Here is a 14,378-nt window from a genome sequence, read left to right as displayed (position 1 = left end):
GGTTTGTTTATAAGACTTCTCCCCTTATTCATTGCTCAATTATGTCCACAGCATGCTACGTTCACTCTTAAAGTACAGAGGTAGCCCTGAGTTGGCAACTCAGTTTTAGATACCCTCATCTTATTGCAGGTCATTTTGCTCATTGAAACAGGATTGGACACTTATATATTGGTACGAGTAGAATGATTGATGTTGAATTGAATAAGTTTATTGGCCAAGTATGTACACATACAAGGAATATGCCTTGGTGTTCCGCTCGCAAGTAACAACACGAACATACAGTAAACAATTAAGAATAAAGCATAAAACATTAAAACATTAAGAATAAAACATTACAGTTTGAACATGTGAATGAAATAAACTGGAGCAAAAAGAGGCTACAGACTTTTGTTTATTAAGTAGAGCTACTACTCGCCGAAAAAAAGCTGTTTTTATGTCTGGCTGTGGCGGCTTTGACAGTCCAGAGTCGCCTTCCAGAGGGAAGTGCTTCAAAGAGTTTGTGGCCAGGGTGAGAGGGGTCAGAGATGATCTTACCCGCTCACTTCCTGGCCCTTGCAGTGTACAGTTCGTCAATGGGGGGAAGGTTGCAGCCAAGAACCTTCTCAGCTGATCGGATGATTCGTTGCAGCCTCCGGATGTCGTGCTTGGTGGCTGAGCCAAACCAGACCAGGATGGAGAAGGTGAGGACAGACTCTACGATGGCAGTATAGAATTGAACCATCGTTGCCTATGGCAGATTGCGTTTTCTCAGCTGCCGCAGGAAGTACATCCTCTGTTTGGCCTTTTTGACTGTGGAGTCGATGATGGCCTCCCATTTAAGGTCCTTGGGAATGATGGTTCCAAGGAACTTAAATGACTCTGCAGTTTTGACTGTGGTGTTGTTGACGGTGAATGGGGGGAGTGGAGGGGGAGCTCTCCTAAAGTCTACTATCAATTCCACTGTCTTAAGAGCATTGAGCTCCAGGTTGTTACAAAGGCACCAGTTTGCCAGCTGTGTCACTTCCTGTCTGCGGGCAGATGCCTCCCCATCCTGGATCAGTCCAATCAGGGTTGTGTCATCTGCAAACTTGAGAAGCTTGACAGAGGAGTCTGTGGAGGTGCAGTCGTTGGTGTTGCGAGAGTAAAGAAGAAGGGAAAGTATTCAGTCCTGCGGTGCTCCTATGCTGAGGGTCTGTGGGTCCGAGATGTGCTTTCCCAGCCTCACATGCTGCTTCCTGTCCGTCAGGAAGTTGATGATCCACTGACAGAGGGGTTCAGGCACAGTCAACTGGGAGAGTTTGGAGTGTAGTAGCTCTGACACAATGGTGTTGAATGCAGAGCTAAAATCCACAAACAAAATCCTTGCATAGGTGTCCTGGCAGACTAGGTGCTGGAGGATGAAGTTTTTCAGCTGGGCCAGCACATCTTTCAAAGGTCTTCATGACTACAGAGATCAGTGCGACAGGCCTGTAGCCATTAAGACCAGTGATCCTTGTCTTTTGGGGTCCAGGGACAATAGTGGAGACCTTGAAGCAGGCAGGGACAGTGCAGGTTTGCAGGGATTGGTTGAAAATGTCTATGTAGACCGGTGCCAGTTGTTCAGCACAGAGTTTGAGGAGAGAGGGAAACATTGTCCGGTCCAAGAGATTTCCGGCTTTTCTGTCTTCTGAATAGCCTCTCCACCTCCACAATTTCTATTGTTGGAGATGGAGAAGTGGTCAGACTGATGTTGGGCAGCAAGGAGGAGGTGGGTAGTGGACGAGGGCCTAGCCTTTGCAGACTGGAGTCAGGCTGTAAGTGGGTGTGAAGTGGTGATTGCAGAGGGATGGGGGGGGGGGGGGGGGGGTGGAGAGGCCAGTCTTTGCAGACTGTAGTCAGGCTATGAATAGGTGTGAAGTGGTGATTGGGGAGGAGTGGGTGGGGAAAGGGCCAGTCTTTGCAGACTGGAGTCAGGCTGTGAGAACGTGTGAAGTGGTATAACTGCAGATGCTGGTACAAATCGAAGGTATTTATTCACAAAATGCTGGAGTAACTCAGCAGGTCAGGCAGCATCTCAGGAGAGAAGGAATGGGTGACGTTTCGGGTCGAGATCTTTCTTCAGACTGAGGTGGTGATTGGGGGGGGGGGGGAGGAGGTACAAGGGTTGTGTTTCTGTTTATCGAACCTGCAGGTCATTGGTCAGCTGACGATTGTCCAAGGAGCGGCGGGTTTTCCTCTTGTAGCTGGTGATTTCTTACAAGCCCTTCCAAACTGAAGAAGGGTCATTAGCTGAGAACTTGCTCCTCAGCTTCTCAGAGTACCTTTCCTTGGCAGCTCTGATACTTCTCAGCTTGTACTTGGCCTGCCTGTAGAGGTCTGCATCTCCGTTCCTGTAGGCCTCATCTTTAGACTGGCGGAGCTGTCTGAGTTCTGCTGTAAACCAGAGCTTGTCATTGTTGAACCAGATCTGGGTCCTAGCAGGAATGCAAGTCCTCACAAAAGCTGACATAGGATGTCTCAGTGTCTGTATACTCACCGAGGCTTGTGAGTATACTTCCCTGAACACATTCCAATCAGTGCAGTCAAAGCAGGACTGTAGTTTTCCAATGCCCTTGCTTGTGCAGACTGTCCTGAGTATGCTGTCATGTAGTGTTTAATGCGGTATATTAGTTAGGGTTAACACTATTTAACAGTCCGAGAGCAATTTGTGCCTCTTTATACATCATTCAGCCATCTCTGATTTTGCCATTGGGAAGGGATATACCTGGTGAATGGAAAGCCTACATTGAAGTGCCAATACAGTTGTTAACAAATCTAGCAGCTAGTTTGCATATAAACAACAAAATAGTGAATGATAAGGCAACTAAGAAGGCATGCCATAACTCTACTTTCTGTGGAGACTGAGGAAAATCAACATGTCTCCAATGAACCAATGTCCTCGGGGGAGTATTGCTAGTGCTGTTGGGAAAAGTTTAAACTAATATGGCAGTGGGATGGGAACCAATGTAGGCAGACAGATTCTTGCTATGGAGGGCGTGCAGCGTAGGTTCACTAGGTTAATTCCCGGAATGGCGGGGCTGTCGTATGTTGAAAGGCTGGAGCGATTAGGCTTGTATACACTGGAATTTAGAAGGATGAGGGGGGATCTTATTGAAACATATAAGATAATTAGGGGATTGGACACATTAGAGGCAGGAAACATGTTCCCAATGTTGGGAGAGTCCAGAACAAGGGGCCACAGTTTAAGAATAAGGGGTAGGCCATTTAGAACGGAGATGAGGAAGAACTTTTTCAGTCAGAGAGTGGTGAAGGTGTGGAATTCTCTGCCTCAGAGGCCAGTTCGTTGGATGCTTTCAAGAGAGAGCTGGATAGAGCTCTTAAGGATAGCGGAGTGAGGGGGTATGGGGAGAAGGCAGGAACGGGGTACTGATTGAGAGTGATCAGCCATGATCGCATTGAATGGCGGTGCTGGCTCGAAGGGCTGAATGGCCTACTCCTGCACCTATTGTCTATTGTCTATTGTCGTAAAATGAGGGCTGAAGGAAAAGGTTGAAGAGAAAAGTAAATGTGGAAGGGCTAAGAATGTTAAAACAAACCTGAAAGCTTTGTGCCTCAATGCAAGGAGCATTCGTAATAAGGTGGATGAATTGAATGCGCAGTTAGTTGTTAATGGATATGATATTGTTGGGATTACGGAGACATGGCTCCAAGGTGACCAAAGCTGGGAGCTCAACGTACAGGGGTCTTCGATATTCAGGAAGGATAAACAGAAAGGAAGAGGAGGTGGGGTGGTATTTCTGGTTAAAGAGATTAATGCAATGGTAAGGAGAGACGTTAGCTTGAATGCTGTAGAATCTCTATGGGTAGAACTGCAGAATTTCAAGAGAGAGCTATGTTTAGCTCCTAGGGCTAAAGGAATCAAGGGATATGGGGAAAAAGCAGGAACAGGGTACTGATTTTAGATGATCAGCCATGATCATATTGAATGGCGGTTCTGGATCAAAGGGCCGAATGGCCTACTCCTGCACCTATTTTTCTATGTTTTTCTATGAAATAGCCAAGGGCAGAAAACACTTGTTGGAGTTGTCTACAGACCACCAAACAGCAGGATAGCATCAAACAGGAAATTAGGGATGCGTGTAGCAAAGGTACAGCAGTTATAATGGGTGACTTTAATCTACATATAGATTGGGCCAACCAAATTGCGATCAACACTGAGGAGAAGGATTTCCTGGAGTGTATACAAGATGTTTTTCTAAGTCAATATATAGAGGAACCAACTGGTGGGCAGGCCGTCCTTGACTGGGTATTGTGCAAAGAGGAAGGATTAGTTAGCGATCATGTTGTACAAAGGCCCTCGGGCACCAGTGACCATAATATGGTGGAATTCTGCATTACGATGGAGAATGACATGGTTAATTCAGAGACAGGGGTCCTGAACTTAAAGAAAGGTAATTTTATTGGGAAGAGATGGGAATTTTGCTGGGATAGACTGGCAAATGATATTTAAAGGGTTGACGGTGGATATGCAATGGCAAAGATTTAAAGATCGCATGGATGAATTACAACAATTGTTCGTCCCTGTCTGGTGTAAAAATAAAACAGGGATAGGCGGCTCAACCGTGGCTAACGACTGAAATTAGGGATAGTGTCAAATCCAAGAAAGAGGCATATAAATTGGCCAGATGAAGCAGCAAACTGGAGGACTGGGAGAAATTTAGAATTCAACAGAGGACAAAGGGGTTAATTAAGAGGGGGAGAATAGAGCATGATAGAAAGCTTGCAGGAATATAAAAACTGACTGAAAGCTTCTATAGATATGTGAAGAGGAAAAGATTAGTGAAGACAAATGTAGATCCCTTACAGTCTGAAACAGGTGAATTTATAATGGAAAACAAGGAAATGGCTGACCAGTTAAACAAGTACTTTGGTTCTGTCTTCACTAAGGAAGACACAAACAATCTCCCTGAAATACTAGGGGAACCGAGGATCTAGCGGGAGGGAGGAACTGAAGATAATCCACATTAGTCAGGAAATGGTGTTAGGTAAATTGTTGGGACTGAAGGCAGATAAATTCCCAGGGCTTGATGGCCTGCATCCCAGAGTACTCAAGTAGGTGGCCCTAGAAATGGTGGCTGGTGATCATTTTCCAATGTTCTATAGACCCTGGATCAGTTCCTGTGGACTGGAGGATAACTAATATAGCCCCACTTTTTAAGAAAGGAGGGAAAGAGAAAACAGGGAATTATAGACCAGTTAGTCTGACATCGGTAGTGGGGAAAATGCTTGAGTCGATTATTAAAGATGTAATAGCAGCGCATTTGGAAAGCAGCATGGATTTATGAAGGGGAAATCATGCTTGACTAATCTTCTGGAATTTTTTGAGGCTGTAACAAGTAGAATGGATAAGGGAGAGTGTGCAGATGCATGGCAGATCCAGTATAATGTGTATAAATGTGATGTTATCCACTTTGGTTGCAAGAACAAGAAGCAGATTATTATCTGAATGGTGTCAGATTAGGAAAAGAAGATTCAAGATTCAAGGTGGCTTTATTTGTCATCCAAAAAAACGATTTTTTTGGACGAAATTCAGTCACCCACAGTCCAACAATAAAAGCATTAAGAGGTGCAATGAGACCTGGGTGTCCTTGTGAAGGATGAGAGGGAATCTTACAGAAACATGTAAAATTCTTACGGGATTGGACAGGCTACATGCAGGAAAAATGTTCCCAATATTATGGGAGTCCAGAACCAGGGATAATAGTTTAAGAATAAGGAATAGACTATTTAGGACTGAGCTGAGGAAAATCTTTTTCACCCAGAAAGTTGTGGATCTGTGGAATTCGCTGCCACAGAAGGCAGTGGAGGCCAATTCACTAGATGCTTTCAAGAGAGCGTTAGATATAGCTCTTAGGGCTAATGGAATCAAGGGATATGGGGAGAAATCAGGAAGGGGTACTGATTTTGGATGATCGGCCGTGATCATATTGAATGGCGGTGCTGGCTCAAAGGGCCGAATGGCCTACTCCTGCACCTATTTTCCAATTTTCTATGAATCATCGACAAAATGCACCGCTATTCATGGTGAAGGCTGCTTTGACAGTATCCTTCAAACCAGTGACCGCAGAAGACAAGGCATGAGTTGCATTATAAGACCACTGCCTACGAGTTTGTCCTTTGGGTCACCCACTGTTCTGACTTTGAATTACACTGGCATTACATCATTGCCACTGAATCTAAATCATGGAATTCCCTACCCAGCAGCATTGAGAGAGTACCTTCAGAAAGGAATACAGAAGTTAAAGAAGGTTTAGGTTTACATTATCACTTGTACTGAGGTATGGTGAAAAGCTTTGTTTTTCATGCTATCCGATCAGATCAGACTATATCTATATACTAAAACACTAATTTGTTTGTTTGTTTGTTTGTTTGTTCCTGAACTACAGCCAAAACGGTACACGATAGCATGACAATTTTAGGCCCACCTTACTCACCATCATCCCTTTGGTGCTAATGGAAGAAGTTTCATTGAAATTGGTGTTATATTTTTTAAGTTATTCACATTTTAAAATTTAAATCTATCTCCTAGGGAGGGGGTTGCAGGGGCTGGAGTGGGGGGGGGGGGGGGAGGGGAGGGAGGGGAGAGGGGGAGGAGAGGGTGCTGCACCAATGCAGGAGAGGTTTGGGCCCAACGGGTCCACTTGGTCTAGTATGCAAATGAAGTCAAGCCAAATTTAACTTTGATGGGTTGAGCGATGGATAGACCAAAGGGCTCTATACAGAGTGCAGATAATAGTTTCCAGCTTTGTCGGGCATCAGTTCCATAGACAAAGTACAATGTCTGCAATGGGGAAGAAGTCAATTGGACAGTACCCTAGGCTTATGGAACCTGATATCAGAGGGAGAGAAGTTGTTCCTGAGTCTGGTCCTTTGCACTTACAAGCTTCTGTACCTTCTGCAGGATGGGAGCAGGGAAATGAAGGAATGACTGGGGTGAAACAAGTCTTTGATTATGTTGGCTGCTTTTCCGAGGCAGCGTGAAATGTAGATGGAGTCAATGTTGGGAAGTATGGTCTGTGCGATGGACGTCTACTACTCTCTGCAATTTCTTGCGGTTATGGGCAGAATTGCTCTCAGACCAAGTTAGACGATAGATGACAGTATGTTTTTTTTCTATGGAACATCTGTAGAAGTTTGTAAGTAACACCAAATTGTAAGTAACATGCTGAATTCCCTCAGTCTCCTAGGGAAGCAGAGGCATTGATGTACCTTCCCAGTGGTCGCATCAATGTGGTAGGTCCACGACTGATCGTTGGTAATATTAACTTGAAGGGCTCAACCATTTCCACTTCAGCAACATTGATGCTGTGGGGCATGCACTCCTCCATGCTTCCTGAAGTCGATAACTACCTCCTTTGTCTTGCTAACACTGGCGGAGTGGTTTTTGTCCAGACTCTATGTTACTTAGTTCTCTATCCTCTACTCCCCTTCATCATTGTCCATTGTGTCATTTGCAAACTTGTGGATGGAGTTAGAGTCAAATTTGGCCATACAGTTGTGAGCGTATAGGAAATATATAGTAGGGGACAGAGAACATATCCTTGCGGAGCACCCATGTTGAGAATGATTGTGGAGGATATGCTGTTACCCATTCTCACTGATTGTAGTCTGTGGGTCAGAAAGTCCAGGATTCAGTGGCAGAGGGCGGTGAGATGCTGATTCCTAAGTCCAGGAGTTTGGAGATGAGTTTGAATTGAATTATGGTGTTGAACGTGAAGCTATAGTTGATAAATAGGAGTCTAACATAGGAGTCTTTTTGTCTAGGTGCTCCAGAGATGAGTTTGGAGTTAGGGAGATGGCGTCTGCTATGGATCTGTTTTGCGACAGTAAGCAAACTGCAGTGGATCAAGGCTAGCTGGGAGATTGGAGTTAATGTGCGTCATCACCGGTCTCTCGAAGCACTTCATGTTGGTGGATGTCAGAGCCACTGGGTGGCAGTCATTACGGCACACTATCTTACTTTTCTCTGGCACCAAGGTGGTAGCGGGTTTTTTGAAGCAGACAGGGACCTCAGTATGTACTAGTGAGAATTGAACGATGTCTATGAATACCTCTGGCAGCACAGGTCCTGAGGAGCAAAGAGGTCCTTCTGCAGTTGTACAGGGCCCTAGTGAGACCGCGCCTGGTGTACTGTATGCAGTTTTGGTCTCCAAATTTGAGGAAGGATATTCTTGCGATTGAGGGCGTGCAGCGTAGGTTCACTAGGTTAATTCCCGGAATGGCGGAATGTCATATGTTGAAAGATTGGAGCGACTAGGCTTGTATACACTGGAATTTAGAAGGATGAGAGGGGATCTTATCGAAACGTATAAGATTATTAAGGGGTTGGACACGTTAGAGGCAGGAAACATGTTCCCAATGTTGGGGGAGTCCTGAACCAGGGGCCACAGTTTAAGAATAAGGGGTAGGCAATTTAGAATGGAGATGTGGAAAAACTTTTTCAGTCAGAGAGCTGTGAATCTGTGGAATTCTCTGCCTCAGAAGGCAGTGGAGGCCAATTCTCTGAATGCATTCAAGAGAGAGCTGGATAGAGCTCTTAAGGATAGCGGAGTCAGGGGGTATGGGGAGAAGGCAGGAACGGGGTACTGATTGAGAATGATCAGCCATGATCACATTAAATGGCGGTGCTGGCTCGAAGGGCCGAATGGCCTCCTCCTGCACCTATTGTCTATTGTCTATTGACACAGCCAGGTACTCCATCTGGACCAGTTGTTACCACGGATTCACTCTAAGGAAGGCTGGTCTTATGTCTGCCACAGAAACAGTTGACATTGGTGCACACCAGACTGACAGGGTGAATGAATGAATGAATGAATGAATGAATGAATGAATGAATACGTTTATTGGTCAAGTATGTGCATATACAAGGAATGTGCCTTGGTGAGTGATGTTCTTCCACCGACCTACTGTTTAAAGCAGGTGAGGTATATCAGGGAGGGCTCCATTGTTGCCAGCGATTCTGCCTGTCTTTGCTCTGCAGTTCATTTCGTGGCTCCCGAAAAGATGGTTCATGGATGGTGAATCTCTGGAATTCTCTCCCTTATATATTTGTGGGGGCTGGATCAGTGGTGGAAAGTAAAGAAGATAGATACATTTTTGAAAGGACGGGGAATTGAGGGCTATGGAGAACTGGCACAGAAGAAGAGGCCTGGGTCAGATCAGCCATGATCACATTGAAAGACGGAGCAGGCTGTGGGACTGATTGGCCAACTCATGCTCCTATTTTCTTATGTGCATATGTTGTTCTTATTGCTATCTTCTCAAGAATAATTGGGGATAGGTATTAGATGCTGCCTGCATTTCATAAATCAATTTCAAATATGTACAAACATCAATAGTTCTGTCTCACTGAGTATCTACCGGATGGCTGTAGCATTGCAAAGTGCATCAGCACTGCAAGCGTTAATGAAGCCAACTCTGAACAGCCCACCTCCTAACCTGGGCGTGTTACAAGTACAGTGCATGGCTTTAGCTGTGCGAAAATGTGTAGGAGAGAGTGAAAAAAACATTCCAGCTTAATAAGAGAGACTGTTAATAGAGAGTAGGGGGTGGTAGTGGTAGTGAGTTAATATCTGGTAGCATGCGGTTAGATCACATTCCTAATTCTGTCTTCTCATGCAAAAGGCTGCAAAAGCACACTGGGGGATGCCAGAAGAATGAGAGGTGTGGCAATCCAGTTCAAACTGCATGGCAGCCAAGGGGGCGTATTCTTGGCAGCATTTGTCACTGCTGAGTACCACTGGAACTGCCTTTAAAAGCTGCTGCTGCAGCAGCGCTTTGCAACACTGTAATTCAGGACAGTGTTTCAGGATTGCATTTAGTTAGGTATTTAGTGTTTATTTTCAGGTATTTTCCCATGGGTACTGTGGACAGGACATGTTCACTGGGCAGAAGGAACAAGAAGCGGGAGGGTGTTCCGGCAGATTATAAACTACATCACGCCCTTCTTTAATGGCCATGGGCTAAAGCCAGTTCGTCAATCCTTCCTTGGACATTTTTCAATTCTTCCCACAGTGTTCCATGCAATGTACGCAGGCAGATTTTGACTTTTAACTTCACATTTTAAAATCCAGCCATTTTGACTTTCTCTCCCATGAACAGTGGTAGACCACACAAACCAATTTAAAGATTGCCATTTTAAATCTTCAAACTATATTTCTGGATTTAAAAAAAATTCTATATGCATATTAAAAAAATTTGGCCTTTATCCTTTTTATTTGCCGCCGCCCTGTGGTTTCTTTCCTTAAGTACTGGGACCAACCCTTTCCCTTATCCTCTTGTCACTGGCACTGTGCCCTTCCTGCTGGGAGGACAGGTGAGAAGAAGTGCAGGCTGCTGTACAACATGCAAAGCTGTGTGTCTCACTTTCTCCCACTCATCTTGTCACTGTGTGTGCGTGCCTCTGTCTTTTGGGCTAGTGATTCCCACAAAAAGGAGCTTGCGTGTGTCTGAAGGCACCAACTCTACTGTAAGTCTTTCTGATATTTGTTCTCAGTACAGTAACTTTTTTAAAAACACTATCGTATATAGATTTTATCAGCAGGACAAAGTTTACGTCTTTAATATGTCGAAGCAAGGATAATTGAATCTTGGTAAACCTGTCCAAAGTTATGATTTCTAATTATTCCATGTGGGTCTTCTCAATAAAATTAATTGAAGTGATTAAAATATATATATATATGTTGTTCCCAGATGAGGCTAGTGTACTGAGGGTGGAAATGAAATAATTTAATTCATGCTGCAATGTGAAATATTAGACAGGAATCACTGTGAGAGGGACGCAAGGAGAAATCTGGAGCTTATTATTTTCCCTTCAGAACAGAGCGTGATTGTTCCCTTTCCATACTAACAAAAGCAGTATCTCACTGTGGAAAGCACCACGTTTTTGAATAACTAATAAAACACTAAATACCATATTTTTTTGTGTACAGTCTTGATGTAGCATACAATTAACAGTTTTAGGCACTGCCTGTTGCATGTTGCTTGCCAACTGAATGACCTAAGAAAACTTGTTATTTAGTGCTATGTGTATGTCTTCTTTATTACTAAGTTTGAGATGATCCATTCAGCCTTCTCTGCCACATCCTTCCCTTCACCCAATCCATCAAGATTTGCCCTGTCCTTGCCCTGTTCCTGAATACATAACGTTTGCAGTGTTCTCTCCTTTTCCCCTGCTCAAACTCATTTTATCAACGGCCCACCTACTGTTCCCTTGACTCTATTCCGACTAAATTGCCGATTGCATAACTTTGCTTCCCAGTCCATGTAATCTCATGTTGCACGGGTGATTTTTGCAGGTGCTGCATCCCTCCCTTTCAAATCACCAGGCTATTAGTCAAAATACACACCCTCCTTGTCTTCTCTGCCCTTTGGCAACTTTTCTTTCAAGTCTTTGAACACATTGTTACCTCCTAAGTCTGTGGCCACTCCTGCAGTTTAATGTCAAAACCATTAAGGTCAGAATCTTTGTCAAAGGACTGAAAATACCTTACTTGAGGTCACAAATGGTGTTTACCATGACTAGCATCACGGTGTAGAATGATCTAATGACCTGTGCAGTGGAACAGCCACAGACTGGTCCAATGATGCTCAATCCCCAACTCAACTGTTCACAGAAGAGGATGATTCAGTATTGGAATTTTAGACAGGTTAAACTGGGTGTGGATAAATTGCTTTAATACAGGGTTAATGCACTTGGAGGACGTATACCTTTAAGGAAGCTACAATTAAGCTTTGGAAGTGCCTCACCAGCCATTATGCTGACCAGTTCCCCAGATGTTTTCTAATCACAGAGTTTCATGTTTCAGGGTTTACTACCTGTTCAAAGGGATGTGTAAGTTTAATTTTCTAAAATTCCCCGAATTTAAGGTAGATTCTATTAGATCAAAAAAAATGCCACGTATAACAGCTTAACTCAAAAGGTGAATGGGACAGAATGCAGGAAACAAGAGCCCAGGTAGCTTAGCCTCTGTCACAGGGAAAATGTTAGAGAAGTTACTATTAAACATGTATCACAGGACATTAAGAGAATTTCAAAATATTGGGCAAAGTCAACATGGGGTTTTGGTAAAGGAAAGTCTTAATAGAGATTTTTGAAGAAATATCAAATGTTATTCATAAAGGGGAACTGATGAATTCATTATACTTAGATTTGTACGACATCAAAGGTTATTCCAGAAAGTAAAAACTCATTGCTGAGGAAGTAACACATTGGCATGGATAGATGATTAGCTGACAAACAGAAAATTGAAAGTTGGCAAATATGGGTCTTATTCCTAGTGGCAAACTGTAACTAAAGGGCCTGTCCCACTTAGGTGATTTTTTAGGTGACTACACGCGATTAAGCTGTTGCCACACGGTCACCGCCGGGGTGTCGCCTGTATGGTCGTGAGTGGTCTCCAAAGAGTCGTAGCGGTTTTCTGGTCGCCGCTGGATTTTGAGATGTTTAAAAATTTTGGGTGACTGTCAGTTTGACGCCAATGATCGTAGCTTGACATCTCCTGACGTAGGTTCTGTCGTAGATTGTCGCCAGGTGTCGTAGGTTGTCGCCGGTGCTGACTTCGCCGAATTCCATTGGCGATTACCTACGTCAACCGGCGTCAGGTACCGGCGTCAAAACCGGAGGCCAAAATAACGTGGATTGTCTTCAGTTGTCACAGACAGGGTCGTAGCTTGTCGCGGATAGACGTGGGTTGACTTCAGTTGTCGTAGGTTGTCGCCTGTGTGGTCGTAGGTTGGCGTAGGTGGACGTCCTAAGTTGCGACGATTGGGTCACTGGTTGTCGGTATCTTGCCGTAACTTGATGTCAACTAGGTGGTAGGTTGTTGTAGTAGACATTGTCGTAGACATTGTCGTAGGGGGATCCAATCGCCGGTTTTACGGCGACCTGCTACAACTATGACAGTCGCCGGCAGTTACCTAAAAAATCACCTAATGGTGTGCCTCAGGAGTTAGTGCTGGGCCTCTGCACATCATAATTTACAGAAATGACTTGGGAAGTATGGTTGCATCCAGTATGGTTGCATACTGCCTCCGGCAGTTTGGTTTTTTGCTTCTGAGAGGCGACTTGATTGAAATTCCAAACAGTTTTGCAAAAGGCAAAAGTTATTGCAGAAGATCCACTCAGATCAAAGACACATGTTTTCTCTCATTGTAAGTTCTTTGTTAATAAGAGGGAAAAAGTTAGTTTTAAGCATCACCAGACCCACTAGTTACTCCAGCACTTTGTATCTTTTTTTCACACATGAATCTGCAGTTTCTTGCGTGTACATCTCAATTATAAGCTGCAGAGAAGATGGAGAAGGGACAATGGTAAAGGATGTATCACTGATTGGGTAGTGTCATTTTTAGTTTTCTCTCAGATCCCTTCATATGTATCAAATGGGTTGAGATGGGAATGAGTTGCAGACAACGTCATCTGGTTGAACGATTAGGGACGTTGGGAAGAGAAAGAGAAACATACAAAGGAACTTAAAAACCGTGAAATACAGGGCTGTAGGAAAAATCTAGCATTTCAGGTCATGTTAGGGGAGACAGAACAGTTGAGACAATGTCACATAATAAGATAATTCAGGGATGTACTCAGAGCCTCCTTGAAGAAATGCAACATCCGTGCAGATGCTGGTTTATACCGAAGATGGACACAAAACGCTGGAGTAACTCATCGGGTCAGGCTGCATCTCTGGAGTAAAGGAATAGGTGACACGTCAGGTTGGAACCCTTCTTCAGACTGCTGATTCATGCTGATTCTTGGTTGTCCCATCAATTCAGTTCAGGTTTATTATTGCCATGTGTACCAAGGTACAGTGAAAAGCTTTGCTTTGAATGCTATCTAATCAGATTAGTTAAGACTATACATAAATACAATTAAGTCAAACTCAAGTACAATAAATAGAGCATAAAATTGAGAAAGACCATTGAGGGTGGAATTGTGAATTTTAGGTCCATGTGGGGACTTTTGTTTCCAAAGACACACCTGCTTCTTATTCTGCAGATTTGGCCTGGTCTGATGCAAACAGACTTCCAGCATCTGCAGGGGTGGCCTGCTCTGCTTCTGTTTCCTTGTGTCCTCGTAACTATCACCAAGACTTCACCCATCATATGAGACATTTTCTCATGGGAGGAACTTATCAGGTAGATGCACAGTCTTTTGCCCAGAGTAGATGAATCGAGGACCAGAGGACATAGGTTTAAGGTGAGGGGGAAAAGATTTAATAGGAATCTGAGGGGTAACCTTTTCACACAAAGAGTGGTGGGTGTAAGGAAGAAGCTGCCAGAGGAGATAGTTGAGGCTAGGACTATCCCAATGTTTAAGAAACAGTTAGACAGGTACATGGATAGGACAGGTTTGGAGGGATATG

General features: G+C 44.1%; 1 protein-coding gene across 4 annotated transcripts in view; it reads left to right on the top strand.

The window, feature by feature from the left end:
* The window catches only part of zbtb7c (zinc finger and BTB domain containing 7C), a 116,305-nt gene that overhangs the window by 50,298 nt on the left and 51,629 nt on the right, over nucleotides 1–14,378 (top strand). Inside the window, exon 1 of one of the 4 annotated variants that reach the window (XM_078409389.1) lies at nucleotides 9,957–10,486. The exons of the other annotated variants lie outside the window; for them this stretch is intronic. The gene's annotated coding sequence lies outside the window, so the exon portion shown is untranslated. Of the gene's footprint in view, nucleotides 1–9,956; nucleotides 10,487–14,378 lie in introns of those variants that run through there. 4 annotated transcript variants of the gene reach the window in all.

The sequence above is a fragment of the Rhinoraja longicauda genome, chromosome 1 (genome assembly GCF_053455715.1).
Source record: "Rhinoraja longicauda isolate Sanriku21f chromosome 1, sRhiLon1.1, whole genome shotgun sequence".
Lineage (NCBI taxonomy): Eukaryota > Metazoa > Chordata > Chondrichthyes > Rajiformes > Arhynchobatidae > Rhinoraja > Rhinoraja longicauda.
This window is presented reverse-complemented; position numbering and strand designations above follow the sequence as displayed.